At 27.7% G+C, this 15,799-nt stretch overlaps 1 long non-coding RNA gene across 1 annotated transcript in view; it reads left to right on the top strand.

Annotated features, from left to right (window-relative positions):
• Nucleotides 1-15,799, top strand: part of LOC132916921 (uncharacterized) — a 55,073-nt gene that overhangs the window by 25,416 nt on the left and 13,858 nt on the right. Inside the window, exon 3 of the long non-coding RNA XR_009660224.1 lies at nt 7,841-7,893. This is a non-coding gene — a long non-coding RNA (uncharacterized LOC132916921). The remainder of the gene's footprint in view (nt 1-7,840; nt 7,894-15,799) is intronic.

Here is a 15,799-nt window from a genome sequence, read left to right as displayed (position 1 = left end):
TTAAATCGATTTCTTAAAAATTACTACAATGTGCTTACGTTTAAATTATAATTATTTAGTGGTTGGGTGTTATTTTAGATGAAATAATAGTGATGGGGTGGAAAATTCTATTTTTTAAAGTGAAGAGATAGTATCTCCGACCACTGATCATAGATTTTATGCTTGAAAGATATTATGAGAGTTATTTGTAATGCATGCATACATTTAATATTAAAAATAGGTAATTTAATTTAGTCTATTATTTATCATACATAAAATGTTTAAAAATTATAAAAATGTTAGTAAAAATAATTAGAAACTAATGATTATTTAAATTTAAAATTAAATGAATCACCATTACAAAAAAAAAAATTAACATTAAACCGGAACGTTTTCTTTTTTATAGAATAAAAAATCGTTTTGTATTTTATCATACTTAAAAATGTAAAAAGAAAAATCAGAAATTTGAATAATATAACAATAAATGCAGAATATTAAAGAATAACACTTAGATGAGAATGTTTGGTTAATCACTCTGTAGTCTTTATACTGACTCTGTATAAAAATTACATATTTATCAAAATATTATAATAATACGTCTAGTGATATAATGCGGCAGTTTGTGAGACCTCCGTAATATTATAGGAAACGGCGCAGCACGTACTTTTCACGTGCACATAACGAATATAATATATTATGACACGTCCCGAATACGGCGGTAACTGTATACTGGTAATTAATAAAACAACATATAATACCATCGGTGTCACACGACTGGCGTGAAGTAAATTAATCTCTCGGCGTGAGTCTCTTGTATGTGTATGAGCGGGTGTGCGATATGTCAGGGTGTGCGAGCGCGTGTCGCCGCCGCAACCGATCGAAATGAGTAAGTGCGATAGATGGTTGATTTAGACTATTAGATTTTATAACACATAGTTGTACAATTTGTAGATGATTTGTGGTGATATACTTAAAAATTAGAAAAATTTAATTATTAAAAATGCAAAAAAAAATATCAAGTTAAAATAAAAAGGTTGTGTATTTTTAATATTTTAGATAATTATATAATACGAGGTTCATGTATTAATAATTAGACTAATAGAGAATAATAAAATGGTTTAACAACATCCTAATTATATTTATATATTTTTTTTATAGATTACTAGTATGTATTAATGTATTTATCAATTTATATGTATATGACAATGAAAAATATTTTGTTTTTACCATTCGTTATCCTTCCTTGTTTTATGATTGATTAGATTTATATAATTATTGAATATAAATATTTACACAAATATTGCTGGGTATTTGTGCAGACTGGTTACTAAATTTAATATTATTATATAAATTATACAAGATTTCGTTCTATTTTAAATTTGACTTTTCACTTTGTTAGTTTTTTTCCCACGGACGTTTCTTTTAAATTTACTTCCGATAATTACTGGCTTGATTTCTATTGATGTTTTTGAATAAATGCATATTAAGTATATTATTATTGTATTATAATTTTTAAAAAAAAGAACTTGTTTTAAATGCTATTATAAATAACGAAAATAAAATATAATACATTATAATAATATGATAGCAAATATAATAATTTATAAAATGTTATGTCAATTAAAATTCGGTATACCTATAACATTAGTTTAAGTGTTTCGTACATAAAATACTAGGAAATAATAAGTGCGTATAATTTACATTAAAATTCACAAATTTTAACATTATTATATATTTATTTTAACTACTAGTTTTGGTCTAGAGACATCTTCAGGGAATAACTATAAATAAATAATTAAAAATGAATCTATAATATTATGTTATAATTAATGAATACATATCATAAACATTGTTAATTATACACTTATTATTTTGAATTTTCTAATATAATTAAAATTCTAAATCATAGAATAAATATTATATCTTTATACTGTATATAAAATATGAAATTTTTCAAAATTATCAGTTGTTGTGCTGGCATTTGATATTTCACTTTAAATATTATTTTAACGGCAAAATTAAGTGTTCGACACACTTGGCGTTTTTGTTTGTATGCTCTCCGCTATATAAATAAAACCCAACATGTCTTTTGGACTCAGACGAGCTTCACTTTGATCGCGTGTGCAATTTCTTTTGAAGTGTCTCGCCGAGTCCTCTCGACGTCCATTACTGAAATAGTGTCCATTTCCCCTGGCCAAATACCCACACCCCACGACCATTATTAATGTCATAATCTTTTGTCCTCTGATGCCATTTTCACATCATGTTTGGCATAGGCAGACCACTACGACAGTACCCCATTGTTTAGAGCACTACATCGGGTACTTTTTCCCTTTAACGACCTTCAACGGCACTAATGGGTCGAGAAAAAAGGCCCACGAGGCTATATCTAGTTTCCCGGAGCAAAACACATCTTTGGAACATTATACTAAAAGCACGGGCTCTACCAATCGGTTTAGATTACATACAGACCTTTGGGATCCGGTAGCAATATAAGAGAAGGCACACTGAGATAACAGTTTTGGTGATTTTTCTAAAGGAACAAAGATCGATAGAAGGAGAGAAAGAGTTAAAGAGATAGTGGAAAAGAACATCTTCATATAACCCACTCGTTATATTTTATATATATATATAGGTCTTTATATACGACAAAGTGAAACTCGGGCACGCATATGCACCGGATGTTAAGGTTGTCTAGATATTGTATGGTAGAAACAAAAACGAGCTGCTGCAAGACTATAATAACTGTAGAGAGATAAATAATTATTTACTGGTAGTTTCGTTTGTAGAATGACTTGAAAAATAATACGCACACGGAAAGTGGATTGCAGAGAAAACTGGTGAAAAATAAAAAATGACCTTTCTCTAGTAGCAAAATAACTAAAAACTGTAAAAGTTGTACAAATACATAGTATAATTTATTTTAGTTTTAATTTATAAGATAATACTAAAAATTTAATAATATATTTTATAATTGGGATTGGATATATGATAAAGAAGAACATTTTACATTTAAATTTCTAATTAAATCTACAACAGAAAAAATGTAATTTTATATATTTTGTAATATGTGTTTAAACATAATATTCTAAATATACCGGGCTTAATATTTATTTATTTCTAATTTAATATTTATTCCTGAAAGCATAACATTTATTTTTTCTTCTACGAGTTCAGTGAATGGTCTACCTAATCGATTTAAAAAATACAGATTTTTAAATTTAAAAGTTGATATGAACATAAAATATAATCTAGAATATAGATTTAGTTTACATTTAATAGTTATTTTAAAACATTCCACAAAAACATGTTTATTTAAAAATTCTAATGAAATACATACATTATGTACTCATATATGAATGCATAATTTGTTTGTTATTTGTATAATATATTATATTGTATTGGTGTAATAAATTAATTTTCAAGAAATCGATATAAAAAAATAATGTTGAATTTCTTTAAATTAAATTAATGATTATTATCCGAAAATATAACATATTTAGCATACAATATTAAATCGTTTAAAAATAATTTTTTTTTTATTGAAGTTTGAACTCATATATTATTTTTTGTTCATTTAAATAAGGAAATTATTTTAAATTTTTTATTCTTTAACCATTTTTTTCTTGAATACAATTTCAATGCTAAAGCAATAACCACTTAACTCAAAAATATCACACAATGTGATTTACAATTTCCCACATTGTACTATAGACTTAAACTTAAAACCACTTATACACTATGAAGACTCTCCCTCATTTTTTCATTTATGCGCATAATAGATAAAAGATAGGGAACATTTTTTCTGTTGCATAAAAAAAATTTGTAAGATAATATTCTATTAGATAGGAAAAATTGTATTAATAATTATTATTCATCTTTGGATCTTATACATTAAGTAAATTATTATTTTAAATCGAATTGTATTAAAATAACATTTAGATACCTATTAAAAAAATTTGTCTCTATAATTTATTCTTTGTTATTATATTTTTCTTATTTTAGGGATAACAAATTATTTGTTAAAACTGTGTCTAATTTAATTGTGTGCATACAAATCTTTATAAAATCTTACATTTCTATAGTAAGTCATTTAATAAATTGCAACGAACAAATGTATAATCCAACTAAGGATAACCTCGAATCTTTGTATATACACTTCATTCACGTATTTTTTTCTTAGTAATCAGAAACATAAATTTATTTCATCGTAGTGGATAGTACTTGAAATATAACTAATTTCAGTACATGTCAATAGCGAAAAAATAGAACGAGAGTTCAATGACTTAATCAAGAAACGTTCGTGTATTAGATCTAAGTTAAGAGAATGGTTATATAATATGGGGATGTTAAATTTCCTGACCAATTACCAGTACCAGTGCCGATGAAGTTTTGCAATTTGTCGAGCTCCAAATGCGAATAAGTAAATAGTTCCCGACAGGAACCTTTGGCGAGAAAGTTTCATAATATTCACGAAGGCTTCATTAAAAGTCGGTAGTTAAAACTGTTGTTGGCGTCAAGAAAATGTCTTTGCGGTCAAAACCCGGAATTAGATTAACTTCGCACAACCATGCCGTTGCTGTAACGCCGATCATGGAGTATATGTATATATAGATTCTGCTGCATGTAACAGACCTTTTTAGTAAGTCTCTTCACCACTCGTCGTCCCTTGCTTTTACCCCATCTTTACTACACAGTTTGGTTGACTTTAATTTTCATACAGTACAGTTCTAATGTTTTCAAATTTTGTTATTTTAAACATCATCCAACTTTTGCATATATTGGCTTGACGCAACACCGCCTGTGTCTACTTGTTGTATATAAACACAACTACAGCAATTCTCCAGAGTATCCCGTGAGTGTTCGCTGACTAGATTGAGCACGCCAAATATAATTTGACTTAGCGCTACGTAACAACGAGTAGCGATGTGATACAATGCCTGCAGAGACGAATCGATATAAGACACTTTTAGGAGATGTGAAATTACTCGAATGTAAATAACTTAATAACTTTTTGAGGAAAGTATGAAATATTTTTAATGTTATCAACATTTTAAACAAAAATAATTGTATATATTTTTAACAGGTATAATAGTTAAACGCGCAAGAAATCAAGTGCCTTAAAAATATATAATGCAATTAATTTAGATTCTTCTACTCATTTAAAAAGATTATATTTTTAAAAATTGTAAACGTAGGTATTGATAAAATAACGAGAAAACCAACTAGTAAACTTATTTTAAATTCATATCAATACGAAAAAACTATGCTAGGACGATGAAATACTTTTTGTAGTTAATTTCTTTACGAATAATCAATTATTTAAGCGGTAAACAAAACTGAAAAAATATTAAAATCGATTAATAATAATTGTATAAGTGTTATTAAAACGAAATCGTTTCTACGAGCTTATACGATTGTACGTTAGTAGACAGGCTAACAATAATAAACTCACTAAACCAATATCACTTGACCCTCAAACGAAGTAATCACTGTGGAGTTTGAGTCTATGCCTGTGGCTAAAGTTCAGTTTTTGGTATCACGTCATCTTTCTCGTATCATATAGCTCACGTCAGAAAATCGTAAACAATCAGAAATTTTTTTTTAATATGACTAACACAAAGGTTTAGTTGCATGTGCAGAAATACGACAAGAAAATCCAAAACAAACTTATTTCATTGCTAGTTGATTGGTTTTTCTATTTTTTTTTCTTTCCTTATGTACAAGCCGTGGCAAAAACTCGAGAGATAATAAATTAGACGCACACTGGTGATCAATTTATCGAATAAAAGACCCTTAAAAAAAGGATTTTTTTGTCACAAATGATATCGTATACTGTAAATTATACTCACATTCGAGAATATTTTTTTTATATAAATTATTTTGCGTATTATGATTTTAGAAAATAAACTAAGATTAAATACTTAATCATGACTTGAACATTTTTTATATAGAAATCTATATTTTCTGTTTTTATTGTGCTACTAAAAAGGCGTCGTCAAGTAAAGATATGTATTATATGACTAGATAATTTCGCTATTTTATTAGGCATGTTTTTCAAAATTTAAATTCAAATTATTTTTAACTAAAAATGTTTTATATTATGAACCTCACTGCAGCAGCAGTCACGAGCATATCAATAAACTACAAAGCAATTGTGTAATATATATTAGTGGTTGATAAATAGGTAACAATTATACGTATATTGTATAAATATATTCCAACTATGTTAATTCCTTTGGAAACTTACCAAAACTACGTATCGGTAGAATGTATAAAATTATATGATGTAATCAACTACATATTATTATAGTGAAATTCAAAAATTGATTTTAAACCCACTTGTATACCTAACTATATCATAAAATCACAATTCAAGTATTTCTCTGTTTACATCGTCTGTATCTATGTAAAACTTTCGAACTACACAGCAAGGCGACTGTTCAATTAAAACCACACGCTGCTGTTCAATTGTAATACGTCTGCAGTATTATACGTTTATATATATATAAAGTGCACTTTATGCAAATTTTAAGTGCGGATTGGATTTTAGTTTCAATCGAACACTTTCGTTAGATGCAATGTGCAGGATTTGAGGAGTAAACTTTATATTGGCGGTATTCCAACCAGTTAAAAACCAATATTCGTACTGTAATATACACATTAAACTGTGTATAATTTACGGAAATTGCTTTTACTGGTAAATGATAATGTGGTGTATTTAAGTTTAATTAGTTAAATAAGTTATAACTACTGAACATATTATATATCCAGTATACGCATTATATTAAAGTTGTTGTATGCGTAAAATAACAATGATAAAGTGTATGAGTAGGTATACTACTTAATTCTTAGTTATAATATTAAATTAGTTTTAAATGTTGAAAATTTAAACATTACATTGTTTAGAATATTTTTAATAGTTTGAGATAGGTTCCAAATAAAATCTACCTATAAAAAATTATGATAATGAATCATATTTATTTCATTTTAGTCATCGTTTGTGTGGAAGCGCGTATAAAATGGTTATATAATATTATGTATATAAATACAATAAAATAAAATAAATAAATAAATAACTTAAAACCTAACATTTGTTTCAATATAATTTATATAAAATTATTTGCTTTCTATTTAAATAAACAAAATGGAAATTCCAATTATAGATAATTTAATAAAATAACATTTTCTACGATTTGTCTTATCTAAATATAAATACAGGAGTGTTTACGATTCCTTTTGATTCTCATTGGATTTTATAAACATATAAAAACCTCGCATAGATCTTCCATCGTTACTATTCCACAAAAGTAACTGTAGTTTTCTAGATACAGTGAATCATGTAGGATCAGATTTATTCCGGTTAAAGTATTATTATCCGACTATTGTTAAATTGAAATTTCCAGAGTAATTGATACATAAAACACGGAAACATCATTTTAGCTTAAAATTCAACTAATTCAAACTAATTTATTTTCTATTACGTATTTCTTTTCGTTCCATGGTTTAGCCTAATTCTATTTTAATAAAACCGTTTATCAGTATTCTATACTATTGTTAAAACGACGACGATTATATCAACCAATACATTCTAAACCGTGTAAACTAAACAAATATGACAATACTCAACAATTAGTATTAAAGTTCAAAAAAAAAATATAAAATAAAAAAAAATAATTACAATGATAATAACAATAAATTATGCATTTACATTTAGGTGTTAATTTTGAAACCAATGAAAATTGACTTGTATATTATATATCATTATTATTTATTTATATTATTTTTAAATCTATAGAATGATATTATATTGAATATGTAATCAAAATATGATGTAATAGTTGAAATTAATGTATTACAGGTCAGAAGAATGTATGATTTAACACAAATTAATTTGAAAAACCAACTAATAAAGTAAGAGTTTTTATTATTCTTATTTACATATTATGTTTTATGGTAACATTAAAATATTAAAGGACGTATATTGTATCATAACCGATTTATATAACTTGTAATATCGTGTAAAATTATATTAAGTTAACCTATATAGGCGGACTTCAAAGCATAAAAATTTAAAATATTCCCCTCAAACGTTTGAAAATACTTTAATAAATATCAGTTCATTGTCGTGTCCAAAAAAAAAACCGTCAGCGAACTCTCATCCACCCTAAAAAGACTTTCCTTGTCAAAACGTCTGTTAACCAAAATAATATGCTACTAGGACACATTGCTACAATAGCTGTCGGACCTAATATAAATGGTAATTTTGCACCCGCCATGTTTGGTATGTCATAGACTTAATAAAATACCTTGAGCGACATCATGATGATGCTTATACGTTGTAAAAGTATATTGTGCATTTTTATAATTTTATATAAATATTATGGTGTGTATGTGTGTGTGTAAGAGGATTTAGCTTTTTTAATTCTTCATCAAAATTGCCTACTGTCGTTGATCTTGCTTCATTCACGTCCACTTTGCTTTGGTCTTTAGATTAACATTAATAAAATACATCTCATCCTGACAACGGCTTTATAAGGGATAATGTTATTAAGGTTATTGCTTTATTCAGAAAATCTCTAGAGACTACTCAGCTACAATATTGGTGATGTAATTTATATAGGTACTAGATTTCGTCACGTCTACATATTTTTTGTCGGGATATATAAGTTTTGCGTTGTTTCTAGTAAATTTTATTATAGTTTTATTAAGTTGGGAATTAAACATTCGGTACTATAAAAAAAATTCAAAGATTTCAAACACAGTCTAAATTAGAATTGAATTATTAAAAAAAAAATGTGTTTAATTATTATACGACATTGAATAAAAACATGTATACATCTAATACTCTGTTCAGAAAAAGAACACACCGCAACCGAATAAGAAAATCATTTCTTTTTTGTATCCTCCTACAATACCCAACCACATAGAAACCGTTCTTAATGATAGGATTGAGTGGTGATGTAAAAAACAGGGTGTTCTCTTGCTGCACAGAGTATTCTAGTATTTTATAGCCCCCCCCCCCCCCCCCAAAAAAAAAAAAAAAAATAATAATAATAATTTGAAAGTAAATTGAAAATTTGCTATTTTATATTAGCTTATCATCATTAATGAGACACAAGTAATTACAATATTATGCGTAGAGCTAAATAAAATTACTTTTTCAATTACGATTAAAGGAGTAATTTTGTTTTCACTTTATTTTTGATATGTTATTGTCTTGTCGTTTCTTTTTATTCGTTGATTTTATTAAGCTGCAAACGTAATTGAGTTTCACACTTTTTCTCGTCACCTCGATAGATTACACTTTTCGTTCTCGACGACGTCCTTCTCAAGCATGTGCGTGCACGCAGAGTATTACATCGAGTTTAATTGATAATCAAAAAGTTTGGGGAAAAGAAAAAAATTTGATCTGCCGAACATTCGACGATCGTATAAGTTCAACGCAAAAGTTTCCAAGGCACACTGTGATAGGTAAGATTAACCGGCGCGTTTCACGTTCGGACCTTTGTCGTTGTGCATATATATATATATATATATATGTAGTATGTAATATAATGCGTGTGGGGTTACTGCGGTTATCGGATTTCATTAGGGTTCGTTTACCCCTTTAATAAAATAATATATACAATCTCACCGCAGTTGTAACCCCGTCACGTCTTTATTTTTCTAGCTCAATTTTCACGCACGGAACACGGTATTGTATTTTTTATACATTTCATCTCGCGATGACACGACGTCCTAAAAAAACCAAAACAGATTATACGAATAGAATTATTTCAAACGGTTTACGCAGGTTTGAAATATGTTGAGGTGTTTACCCTTTGGTTACCCGACGTGGTTTTTTTTTGTGGTTTAATAATTATGGGCTTTTTTTTACTAAATTGTATTCTGAATAAAAATACGCATAAAATAATAACTACAATAATAAAATTACACTAAAACTCAAGCGTCAACCCGCTGTGATAGAATAAAATGTTTATATTACGTCACACAGTAGAAAAAAAAGAAAGAAAAAATAACGCATATTTATACCGTATCAGCTGGTCGAGTGTGTCGGTGACACTTCAATTTTTATGGTGTAAATTGGACGACGGGTTGCGTTCTACGGGGTTTTCGCCCAGGAAAAAGTTAACGTGGGTGTGTGCAATCATAAAACGGAAGGACGAGATGTCAGGACACACGCAGACCAGCAAATAATACAATATGTCATGTATGTGTGTAATACGGTATTGTGTGCGAGCGACATTTTTTTTAAGCCGGTCAAAGTTGGGTTAGGTATAGTTATGTGTTATAAACGGATCTTCATGTGATGCCGACACTTATGTGTAAATGTGCAATACATATCCAGATAGTGTTAAAACATAATATTACTATACTATGTGTAAATGGGCAGCGACAGAATTTTGCAGGATTATTTTATTAAATACCATCGTCTTTAAAATACGTAGACATTATTTATTATGGCATTATTTCATTTTGGCTTTAAGGTAATAATTATATTCCGAGTATAATTATTATTTTCTATTAATCTGAATGTATATATTTAAATTTAGTAGTTGCATTTGTGTTATATATATATAATATCATATAACCTTAAAAGCGTTTTTAGAAAAAAATCGAAGCTAATAATATAGTACTTTATTATTTGGTACTATTCTCAAGGTTATAACATTTTCAATACAATTCGTGACAGATTTAGTTCAATTTAGATCAATTTAGTTGCGAAATATTTTTTGTATAATAACAATAAACTTGAAATATCAGGTTTTTAACATACAAATTAATTCATAATTGCTTTTCAAAAAGTTTCTATTGAAATAAATTTGTTCCATTATTGTGTTTATCGCACAAAATTTAATTTTCATTTAAATAAAATTTACTCGATAGATTAGTTCGAAAAACCTATGTACATAATATAGCTATGCAAAGGAACCCATTTACAATCAATTTTTAAATGTACGCTATTCAACTGTTTATGGAGAGCTGACGAGAACAATGTTCAATTCACATAATCACACATAATCACTCGAAACATATAATCACTTTGTCTGGCGAGCAATAATGATAGTAACTAATGGTCTCGCACGCCACAACTTTACAATGAAAATATCCTTCTATATATAAATGGAGGCAGCTAAATATAGTAGACATTAATGTTAGCAGTTCAATATTTTCTGTTAAAAGTACTCAAGTCGTGGGAAAGTTCCGAAATTACAATTTCCGAGCAAATGAATTATATGCTTTTACAAAAAATCTTTGTTAAATTTACTTCAGATATAACACAACCTAAAAATAATCTGATGTGTACTAACATGTAGCTAGTATTGTAATACTATAAATAATTTCGAGTATACATTTTGTAAATTTAAAAATAATTGGTTTTAAAATTTGAACGACGATTAATGATAATTGATTTTATAATCATTAGATGATATATTTTTATACTGCATAGTATACTAATCTAATAATAATCGATCTAACTATACGATTATATTATAGTTTCATATTTTAAGTTCGTATTAGTGACTATATTATAACATGTGAAGCACATGGTGGCAAAACAATTTATAACCATCAGAAATCAACTATTCAAGGGCTATTATGTTTTGATATTGAAATAAATTAGCTATTCAAATGCCTATCCTTTTTATTTTTTAGTTTTTTAGGTAAATTGTATATTAAAATATTGTACTCATTGTTGTAAATAGATATTACGGTCTTATTGGTAAGTTATTGGTTCATATTATTGAGTTATACTCTGATTATTATTTTTTTTTTCGAAAAAAAATAATTTATAGCCTACTCTGTGTACTAATATATACGTACTGATATAACGATAAACATAATATAATAATGGCAAAATCTCAATAAAATATTAGAGGTGCACTCGCAGTGTATTATTATTGTGTTGACGGTGTCGTACAACCAATCGCCTCAGACAGGTTGTAGGGCATTGCATATGATAATAAATTTGTATTATATTATATTGACTCCGACGTAGATGGTGCAAACAATAGAACAGTGTTTCAGGAGTTGTAAGGCACCGACTTCTATATACTAATGTGTGTGTGTGTGTAAGCGTAGGGACCAGGGGAGACATTAGTACCAGTGAAGCGTTAGTTTCACGTGTGATGTGTGTCTTTTATGCGTCAAAAGGATGATGGAATTTTATTCAACCATGCATCCTGCCTGGCCACGTTCGAAACACGTGAATGCACACGTAATACTAAGAGTTACGACTCATATTCAACAATAGTGACAAACACAAACATGTAGTCGTAGTGTATATATTATAATATACTTTATACCTTTGAGACAGTAAATGTTTTTATTTTTTTTTTATCAAATTAATATTAATTGAAATATAATTTTTAATAATCGTTCCAGAACTTATTGTAACTTTGTAAGAAGACCATATTTGTTATTATTAATATCGTTAAAGAAGTTAATTAAATAATAATTTGAAATTGTAAAATAGCAATATAATTGCAAATTTAAAAATTAAAAATATTTGCTAGACAGCAGCTATCATATAATAGTAATATCGATAACAATTATAAACATTTTGGGGAAATTACAAAATACGAGTAATATAATCAAATAATTATTCTAACGCAATAATGTGTAAATTATGTGTTCGATTATTACTTATTTCAGAAATTAAATTATTTTCAAATAATATATTAAAACTTAATTACTATAATGCACTACTATCATTTGCGATATTCAGTTTAAATAACACTACTATAAAATAATATCCATTTACAAACATCGTTTACTTAGTACCTGTAATATAAGTAAACATTATATAATACTTAAAAGTAAACTTCAAACATACATTTTACCATACCGTATAGACGCAGGGAAAATGTTTGTTTGATCGATTATTTTTTTTAAATATATCCCGCTTTTATAATTTGAGTTGTAAAGTTTTATTTTTAAATTAAATTTGTTGATTTTATGGATACGAAGACAATATAATATCTATAATAGGTTTTATTTATCGTCATTTTATCGACTTTGATAATGCTTAGTATGTTTATAAATATATACATATATCGATAAAAGACACTAAACATTTTACAACTGTTCCTCGTTGGTCTCGTTTTTCAATATGATGATCTGTTTTTACGATCGTCTCGCGGGAACGATAGCTGCAGTAGGTATATGCAGTGGCAGTAATAGAATTAATACATACTGATTTTTAAATCGTTTATATACACTCCATAGTTTCGACATTAAACGCAAAGTTTTACAATCGATCCGTGAAATAGGAGGTGGTTCTGTTTTGATGTTTCTTTTATGTAAAATCAATTGGCAAACGACTTTCTTGCGTAGATTGTACCTACTAGCGGAGTTATTGAAATTATATAATATTAAATAATGTAATATAGTGACTTAGTGCGTCTGTCACTACCGATTTATATAGCCAGCTTTAGATCTCACTGTCATCATAATGTTACAGTATTCATCAGTGATCATCGTCACCCTATTCGTTTTATTATCATATATATATATATATATATATATGTGTATATGATAACGTCGCCTAACGAATATTGATACGCATATATATATATTATATGCATATATATATATATGGTTACGTTAATTTGATTTATAACATGTGAATATTGCGTGTGTATATATAATGTAAATTATTATATAATAGTCAGATATTTTAACCAAAATCATATATGTGATAATTATCATTTATTATAGTGTTACCTATATAATGTGATGTATAATGTTATTATAAGTGTACAAATATACATATGTCAAAATAATAATGCATAATGTATTCGATAGATATTATCTATAAGTACATCATTTTATGTATTAGAGATAAAGGAAAACTTCAGTATATTAAACATTTTGACAAAAATAACAAAAGTGTTCGTTTCTTTTTACTTGCCTCCTGCTCCCCATTATATGTATAACGTATCGCATGTTTCAATTTCATCATATCTTTTTTTCTATTGCATCATTATGAAATCTTCATGCATAATATTATTTATTAGTTAAATAGTATTGTACTAAAAGCTAAAAATAAAAAATAAAAAAATATTATTAATTGTATTTTCTTAATACATTTAAGTGTACAAAAATAAATCACAATCGAATTATTTCAACATCACTGTTGAATAAAATGTCTAGTGTCGATCTGAAAAAATTTTACTTTCATACGAGTAGTTATACGACGTTATTAAAGTTTTAACATTTTATCAATTAGGTATACAATTTTATGTAGAGTCCTATAGGATTTTGTTTTATTTTAAAAAGATTTAAATGCTGTTTTTTTAAAACCTTATAGTCCAAGCAACAAGGAATTCTGTTTTCCGTTACGTTAAAGTGGGTGAGGTCATTGATGTATTTTTGGCATTGTGATAGAATGTGTTTAACGGTGAATTATTTTCCACAATAGATACTTATTTTGGTGACTTACTTTATTAGGAGATCGTGTTCGTCAATGCGTGAATACTGTTTGTAGTCCATAACTTGTGTACGGCTGTGTTATCTTTGGGATATTGTTATACACTCTAAGAGCTTTTCAAGATTTTATTGGAAATAATCTATACCAGAGATGTTGTCTTGGCTTAACCATGGTATTGGCGATATTATTAAGTTTCACGTATAATATGTGATAACTCAAATCTGAGCGCAAAGGTACAATTTTAAATTTAATAATACAATAAATTATCATGGGTAAGTGCAATGGTGTAAGTGTGTTTTAAATCTTTCGCAGGGAAAAATCGACGATGTGTTCCGTTATAATGTAAGATAGTTCACTCGGAAAACGATTCAGCCGATCGATCAAATTCCTAGATATACGAAAACGTATGTGCTCGTTAAAAATGATGGATTTTTCATTAAAAAAAAAAAAAAAAAGTGTATCTATAAATAATACATTTACAGTACAATAATTTATCGAGGTCTTTCAGGTCGGAATCGTAATTCCTGTCCGGAAACTCGGCAAAAACAATAAATCACATTTTAACGACAAAAGTATATATTATACAAGCGTGAATGTGTGCGTTTGTGTTTGGGTTCGTATAATGGTTGATGGCGGTGTTGGGAGGAGGTATAGTTCGACCCGGCGCGCATAAAAGGACTGGTCAGATTATGTGTTACAATATTACACGATGTGGATAATATGACCAGTGTGGCGAGTGTGAGTACGTATTAGCGTTCGCTTCAGTGTAGTCAGGTATATATGCACGATAAGCTGAAAACCCAAACCCAAACTACACTCCCCGTTATTACGCAGTCCAAAACTGTAGAGGGGCGCTGCAAATGTCGATATAGATCGTCGTCGTCGTTGTGCCGCATTGCACGGATCATTACGCAGATAACCTGTTGGCGAAATTTTTGACTATCGAAATGTTATCACATACCTACAAATACAAATACATATACAGTATAAATACATTTACAAAATGATTAATATATTGCGAACCAGTTGATCACAGGGAACACAAAGAATTTTAAATAAATTATCGTTTTTAAAATTATAAAATTGAATATTAATAATTTGATAATCCATAAATATTATGTTATACTACAATATTATAATAGTTAACATATAAATATAATTGTATACATTTTAATATTTTTCATTGAATTTATTTATTGGTACTGTTGGAAATTGTAATTTGTATTACGTCACTGGTGATGATTAATTATTATAATTTAAGTATAATACTATACAAATTAATATACTCGATATTCGTTCTACAGTAAATACGGGGGTTTTCATAAAATTTCAACTAGATGATACGCTTTCGGTGAGAATTTTTAGAAAAAAAATCTAAAAAAA

Source organism: Rhopalosiphum padi, chromosome 1 (genome assembly GCF_020882245.1).
Source record: "Rhopalosiphum padi isolate XX-2018 chromosome 1, ASM2088224v1, whole genome shotgun sequence".
Lineage (NCBI taxonomy): Eukaryota > Metazoa > Arthropoda > Insecta > Hemiptera > Aphididae > Rhopalosiphum > Rhopalosiphum padi.
The sequence above is the reverse complement of the archived record's forward strand: the minus strand, read 5'-3'. Positions and strand labels throughout refer to the sequence as shown.